The sequence below is a fragment of the Tachysurus fulvidraco genome, chromosome 7 (genome assembly GCF_022655615.1).
Source record: "Tachysurus fulvidraco isolate hzauxx_2018 chromosome 7, HZAU_PFXX_2.0, whole genome shotgun sequence".
In the NCBI taxonomy this organism is placed as follows: domain Eukaryota; kingdom Metazoa; phylum Chordata; class Actinopteri; order Siluriformes; family Bagridae; genus Tachysurus; species Tachysurus fulvidraco.
The window spans coordinates 3,938,612-3,946,111 of NC_062524.1; the positions used below are offsets into that span (position 1 = coordinate 3,938,612).

At 37.8% G+C, this 7,500-nt stretch overlaps 1 protein-coding gene across 2 annotated transcripts in view; it reads left to right on the top strand.

The window, feature by feature from the left end:
* Positions 1–7,500, top strand: part of scn4ab (sodium channel, voltage-gated, type IV, alpha, b) — a 39,837-nt gene that overhangs the window by 7,933 nt on the left and 24,404 nt on the right. The window contains exon 2 of one of the 2 annotated variants that reach the window (XM_047816397.1): positions 2,186–2,309. The exons of the other annotated variant lie outside the window; for it this stretch is intronic. The gene's annotated coding sequence lies outside the window, so the exon portion shown is untranslated. The remainder of the gene's footprint in view (positions 1–2,185; positions 2,310–7,500) is intronic. 2 annotated transcript variants of the gene reach the window in all.

The following is a 7,500-nucleotide window of genomic DNA, read 5'->3' on the forward strand; positions in this document are numbered from 1 at the left end:
AGAGACGTCATTAACGACACAAAGTGGGCGGAGCTATAAACTAGAAACCCGATTACAAGCTTGAACTGTTCATTCATTCATTTACTACCGCTTATCCGAACTTCTCGGTCACGGGGAGCCTGTGCCTATCTCAGGCGTCATCGGGCATCGAGGCAGGATACACCCTGGACGGAGTGCCAACCCATCGCAGGGCACACACACACTCTCATTCACTCACACACTCACACACTACGGACAATTTTCCAGAGATGCCAATCAACCTACCATGCATGTCTTTGGACCGGGGGAGGAAACCGGAGTACCCGGAGGAAACCCCCGAGGCACGGGGAGAACATGCAAACTCCACACACACAAGGCGGAGGTGGGAATCGAACCCCCAACCCTGGAGGTGTGAGGCGAACGTGCTAACCACTAAGCCACCGTGCCCCCCACCTTTAAACATACCCGTTTAAAATCTATGGGTGATGGGGCATTTTCTTCTGTAGCTCCAAGACTCTGGAATTCCTGCCTGTTCGGATTAGGCAAGCAGAATCCTTTAGTGTCATTAAATCCTCCCTTAAAGCTTATTTCTTTAGGGTAGCTTTTACTTGAAATTGATTTTTTTTAACTTACTTGTTTTGATAGTATGTTCTTAGTGTGTTTTTATATCTTACTTATTTTAACATATTATTTGTATAATTGTATGTTTCCTTTTTCTTCTTTGAAGCGCTTTGAGATGCTAATTTTAAAGGTGCTACAGAAAATAGATTATTATTATTATTATTATTATTATTATTATTATTATTATTATTATTTCCAAATGTTAGAATTATCATATGATAGGTGAAGAAACCTAAAACCAGTATTTCCCAGGAAAAAAAACATTAAAAACAATCTATCTTTAGTAATTAAAGCATTTATTGTTGGTGAAATTTAATTCTTTCTACACAAGTTGTGGTTTGAGTTTAAGATAACAAACAGGGGGAAAAAAGGCAAGAAAAAACAACATCAACCCCCCCCCCCAAATAAATAAATAAATAAATAAATAAATAAATAAGTAAGTAAGTAAGTAAGTAAGTAAAAATACTATATACAGTTTAAAGAAAATGAAATTAAAAAAATAGTATAAAAAACTAAATCATATTAAAACTTTGAAAAGCTCATAAACAAAGTACAAGACTTTGGAGATAGATCTCTATATTCTCCAGCTGTCAACACTGTGTGTGAGTGTGTGTGTGTGTGTGTGTGTGTGTGTGTGTGTGTGTGTGTGTGTGTGTGTGTGTGTGTATGTGTGTATGTGTGTGTGTGTGTGTGTGTGTGTGTGTGTGTGTGTGTGTGATTAGCTGGATGAAGTTGCAGCTTCTTGCTAGGACACTTATCCAGCGAAGGACGAAGGACACTCGGGTGTCTCTGATAGACGGCGGACGCTGCTGCGCATGTGGGGATGAAATTTGTCACCATGGGAATTATTTTGCACACCGCTGGTCTTAGTTTCACTGTGAGCAGGAGACACATCTGACAACGTCCTTCAGATAGACAGATAGAACTGAGAAGAAAATCAAATCACAATGAAGTTACACATTTCACTGTGTTCTCAGACTACACTGGACACATGAAACTCTGCAGGGAACAGTGTGTGTGTGTGCGTGCGCGTGTGTGTGCGTGTGTGTGTGTGTGTGTGTGTGTGTGTGTGTGAGCGAGAGAGAAACTGAGACCAAGACAGAGAGAGAGCGAGAGAGAGAGAGAGAGAAAGTAAAGCATGTGTGGTAAATGTGTTACTTGGAAATTTGTGTTGTCTTTTACGTTGAATCGTTTTGACAGAATTATTGAATCTTTTAAAAAAGATAAAAAATAAATTGAAAACATTTTTAATTGGTGCATTTTTGTTTAATGTACAATATTTGCAAACTTTCAAGCAAGTTTATTTATAATATTATAAAATTCCCCTGTTCTTTATCAACATATAAACACACAGATTATAGAATAATCTCTCCCCCAATGTGGATTCTCAGTTTTCTGTACAAAGCATCGCAAATGAAGATACAAAGAGATTTTTTCTGTTTGGACAACACCGAGGAAGAGAAAGAGGAAGAGGAAAATCAGAAAAAAATTTATTTGTAACTCATTTTGAAAATGTTCTGGAAAATACTTCCCTTAATCTGCACAAATTGTTCACGTTAAGTTGTGGCTTTGCTTGTTGTATCAGTAGTATCTTTGTGAGCAGTGCGTTACTGCAGGAAAGACGAGTGTGATGTGAGTGAGGAAGACAGAACACCGGAGAGAAGGGAAGGAGACGGGGAGGAAAATAACAGCAGCACTGAGTCAGACAGGTGAGTGTGATGTAAGGGAGACAGACAGAAAAATAAAGTACTCCTCACTCTTCCTCAGCCTTTTCACGTGGTGTCACATTATCAGCTCCGGGCGGCTCTCCGTCTGCTGATGGATGCGTCTGGTCTCCAGCTTGTATCTGTGTGAAGTAGATCTGAGCAGGAAAACATCTTCAGCTGTACGTATGAGTTAACTACAGAACAACTGGACAGTATGATGGTGGAGTTACACATATCCCTGAAAACCGTATCAAACCCCAGAGTATGTTCAATATGAAGCTGAGATCTATAGATAGACAGACATACAGATAGATAGATAGATAGATAGATAGATAGATAGATAGATAGATAGATAGATAGATAGATAGATAGATAGATAGATAGATAGATAGATAGATAGATAGATAGATATTTGTGACTGATCTAATCATTCAGCACTCACCTAAACCTCATGTACAGAGCGTTTTTTTTTAATGGACCTCTGGTCGTCTCTCTTCCTCTGTATGAGTGTGGAAGTGTGGAACAGAGAGATGGTGCTAAACACAATGGGGTTAATCTCAGTGTCACCACTGATACAATTCCTCCTCTAAAGTGACTGGAGTGAAAACACACTGTGAGCATGCTGCCAACTGGCCTCACACTCGCCTGTTTATTATCAGCTTGGATGGATTTTACAGTTTTTAATGGAATGCTTTAAATTTCACTGGGCTCAGGTGATCCTTTGGGGTGCAGGCTATACAAAGGGAACAGCTCCTAGTGTGTATAACACACACAGTACAGCTCCTAGTGTGTATAACACACACAGTACAGCTCCTAGTGTGTATAACACACACAGTACAGCTCCTAGTGTGTATAACACACACAGTACAGCTCCTAGTGTGTATAATACACACACAGTACAGGTCTTAGTGTCTTACACACTAAGTACTGTGTGTTATACACACTGTACAGCTCCTAGTGTGTATAACACACACACAGTACAGCTCCTAGTGTATATAACACACACAGTACAGCTCCTAGAGTATATAACACACACAGTACAGCTCCTAGTGTATATAACACACACAGTACAGCTCCTAGAGTATATAACACACACAGTACAGCTCCTAGAGTATATAACACACACACAGAGTACAGCTCCTAGAGTATATAACACACACAGTACAGCTCCTAGAGTATATAACACACACAGTACAGCTCCTAGAGTATATAACACACACACAGAGTACAGCTCCTAGAGTATATAACACACACAGAACTCCTGTATCCTCACAGAGCAAACACGAGCTAATGCTTCGGCGCTAATGGAGTGTTGATGCGACAAGTGCTTGTTTTCGTGTCATTTGTCATTGTGTATTACAGCTTGTCTGACTATCTGTCTGTCTGTCTGATCAGTCCATTTGAAAAATTCCTAAAGCTGACATGAAGATTAACAAGGACATCATTTTAGGAATGTGATCAATGTAAATATTGACAACAAAATACAGAGCTAGTGTATGAAGTGGAAGCATTGTGTGTGTGTCTGTGTGTGTGAGTTGGGAGGTTGAGAGAGAGAGAGATGGACAGAGAGACAGACAAAAAATAACTTATAATAAGTATTTTGAAAATAGATAGTACTGATAACTAGATAGGCAGATTGACATACTGACAGATAGAAAGATGGATGGATGGATGGATGGATGGAGTGGATTGTATTAGATTGTGTGTGTAATGGAATGTCACAGTGAAGCTCTATAGTTGTGGGAATCTGGTCAGTCTTCTGTCTGGCAGACGGCATGAAACATGAACTGAACTCAGTATATCACTCACTGCTCACACACCTCAGTCCTAACCCTGCTGCCTGTACACCACTCCATACCACCACTCTGTTATAGAGTGAACGTGAAGAGAATCGAGAGCTCCTTCTCTACAGGACTGAACCGTGGTTATGTTCATGTTATATACATATATGTTATTTTCTTTTAATTTTGTGAAGCACATCTAGCACAGATTATGCTATAAATTATGACTTCACGTCTATTGATTAATAATGATCAATGATGGAGTAATAATGATCTATGAACTTTAATGAAAGATTGTCCCACAGCACCTGGAAGTGGGCGTGGCTTGTCTGACATGGGCGGGGCCGATAAAAGCGAGAGCGAAGCTGAAATGAGTTGAGTCTGAAATGAGTGTGGAATGAGTCGAGTCATCTGTAGAGATGTAACTGAACACCGAGGCAGTGTGTGATCGGCTGCAGCAGCTGCTCCTGCTTCGGCGAACACCTCGAAGGATGTTTGAAATCCTTTAACCTCCATGTTCTGTTTCTTTAACTCCTGTGATCCTGTGTCACTTCACGAAGAAGTGAGTTTTTGTGCAATCTGAACATCTGACACGAAAAAGCACACACTTTGCACACAAATATCTGTACTTAATTTCAAATTAAATTGATTTTAAATTAAATGATTTAATTTCTTTTGAAGAACCTCCACATTAAATCTCCATTTAACATGACAAATCATTACAATATAAATGTATACAATATATGGTGAAATATAAGGATCAAATATTTTAGATGTTTCCCGTTTTCTCGTTTTTTTATTCATGTCTTCAGTCAGGATGATACCGGAGCATGAGAACAGTTTGTGGGGCTCCAGGATGATCAGGAATATTTTATCATAACTGACATAATGCAGCTAGAAAACTCTGATCTTTTTCATAGTAAAATCAGCTCCATCAACTTAAAGTAAGATTTGTCTTAGAAGTTAAAGGTTAATTACCTTCCAAATATCACAACAAATCTGTCTCCTAATCTTGGAATTCCATCATAGTGTGGAGTTTTTATGTCTGTTTAAATACTCAGTGTTGGGAAATTACAAATTCTATGCTATAATATATAATATTAATTATAATAATAATAATTATTATTATTATATAATATAACTATAATAAATACTATAATATATTACTAAATATTAAAATAATAATTAAATATAATTAATAATTTACTATAACTTTATTTACTGTAATATTATATAATTTACTATAACTTAATTTACTATAAATTTAAATAATTTATTGTAACTTTAGTTTACTACAACTTTTAACAACCTACTGTAACTTCATTTACTTAATTGAATTAATTTGTTATAAAATATTTATAATCTGACTATAAATTATAATGTATTAAAATCTATAACTTATAAATGTAATCTTTTCCTATAACTTTAAATAATTTCCTATTACTTGCACCATTTCACTATAATTTTTAATCATTTATTCTGACTTATAATCATCTTACTCAAACTTAATGTACTATAAATGAGAAAAATTTGCTATGACATATAATAATTTACTGCATATTAGAGTTTCACTGCAACTTATAGCTTATAACTCTAACTCCTAACTCTCACATGTTGTTAATCAGAGTGACTTCTTGGAGTTTTTTTCTCAGAGACATGACATCAGAAATATATATATATATATATATATATATATATATATATATATATATATATATATATATATATATATATATATATATATAGAGAGAGAGAGAGAGAGAGAGAGAGAGAGAGAGTTTTGTGAACAATGATTGTCCAGAAAAGCCTTTTCAAAGTCCGACCCAAGGACTGAAAGAAAGACCCCCATTGATACAGTTCTGTTCTACCGAAACGAATAAAAATGGATACTGAAGTAAAAGAAAATCCCAGTTGAAAGAAACTGAAGAAGATCAGCAATGCCGGATTTAGCCTTTATATCTTTGCTGTATATTTGTGTAGATTATGACAGAAACTCTGGCACATGTGAGCATCAGATCACAGTTCCTCACGTCCCAGTGTCATGCGAGTCAGAAGAAGAAAATGTCTCAGGAAGTTCTTCTTGTGTTAGAGAAGGTTTTCCTGGAATCAGGGTCAAAGTCTGTAGCAGGGGAGTGACATCAGGCAGCCGAGCTGAACACAGACAGATCTGTTAGTGAAGATCATTAACACACACTCTGCATCCACAACAGATCTTCTCACTGTACCATGAGTGCAGTAAAGATCTTTTGTGTTGTCTGTAAGGGGACGTTTATGGAAGGAGTCTCCATTCTCCAAAAACTCACCCACTGTAACACTCACGTTGTACATAACAACTCGACTGCTCCTGTTGTTGTTGGGTCCGTGTTAATCACTGAACGTCTATGTCATGTCTCACTCCACACTGGTGTTAATAGGAAGCTCAGATGAACATAGTTTTCTGTTTTCCTCTGCAATACTAGAGGTGATATATACAGTACATGGACAAGTTCAAAAACAAAAACGGCTGTTTTCTTTTCACACAGATCTTTGTATCTTTAGAATAAATGTTGATATCAAACCAATTTCTGCTCTCTGAGATGCTCCAAGTGTTTGTTCATCTAAAATGCAGCTCAGATTTATCTTCAAAACTAAAATTCTTCATTTATTCATTCATTCATTCATTCATTCATTCATTCATTTTCTACCGCTTATCCGAATTCTCGGGTCACGGGGAGCCTGAGCCCTCAGGCGTCATCGGGCATCAAGGCAGGATACACCCTGGACGGAGTGCCGACCCATCACAGGACACACACACACACTCTCATTCACTCACACACACACACTACGGACAATTTTCCAGAGATGCCAATCAACCTACCATGCATGACTTTGGGCCGGAGGAGGAAACCGGAGTACCCGGAGAAAACCACCGAGGAACGGGGAGAACATGCAAACTCCACACACACAAGGCGGAGTCGGGTATCAAACCCCCAACCCTGGTGGTGTGAGGCAAACATGCTAACCACTAAGCCACCGTGCCCCCCCTACTAAAATTCGGTGTAAGATTATCAACTGAGGGAAAAACACACGTCTAAACCACACTGAAAGAAAAACAGAGTCCTGACTCAGTTTGGATCGGACTCACAGACTCACTCATTTGTTTACAGTGAATAAAAATAAGTCGATTTCTGTAAATTGATTGATTCTGGCTTCCAACAGACTCAGACATGGTCTTCTGTTTGGATGGAACGAAACCCTGCAGCCACACCGAGCCGCAAATAAAAGTACAAATATGGCAATAAAAAAATCAAAACAAACCCATAAAATACGAGCGTATAATATCAATATAGTGATCTCAATTCTCAACTTCTTAGAGATAAATATAAGTTATTTATGATAGCAAAACGAGGTGTTTGATTTCTATTATGAAGCAT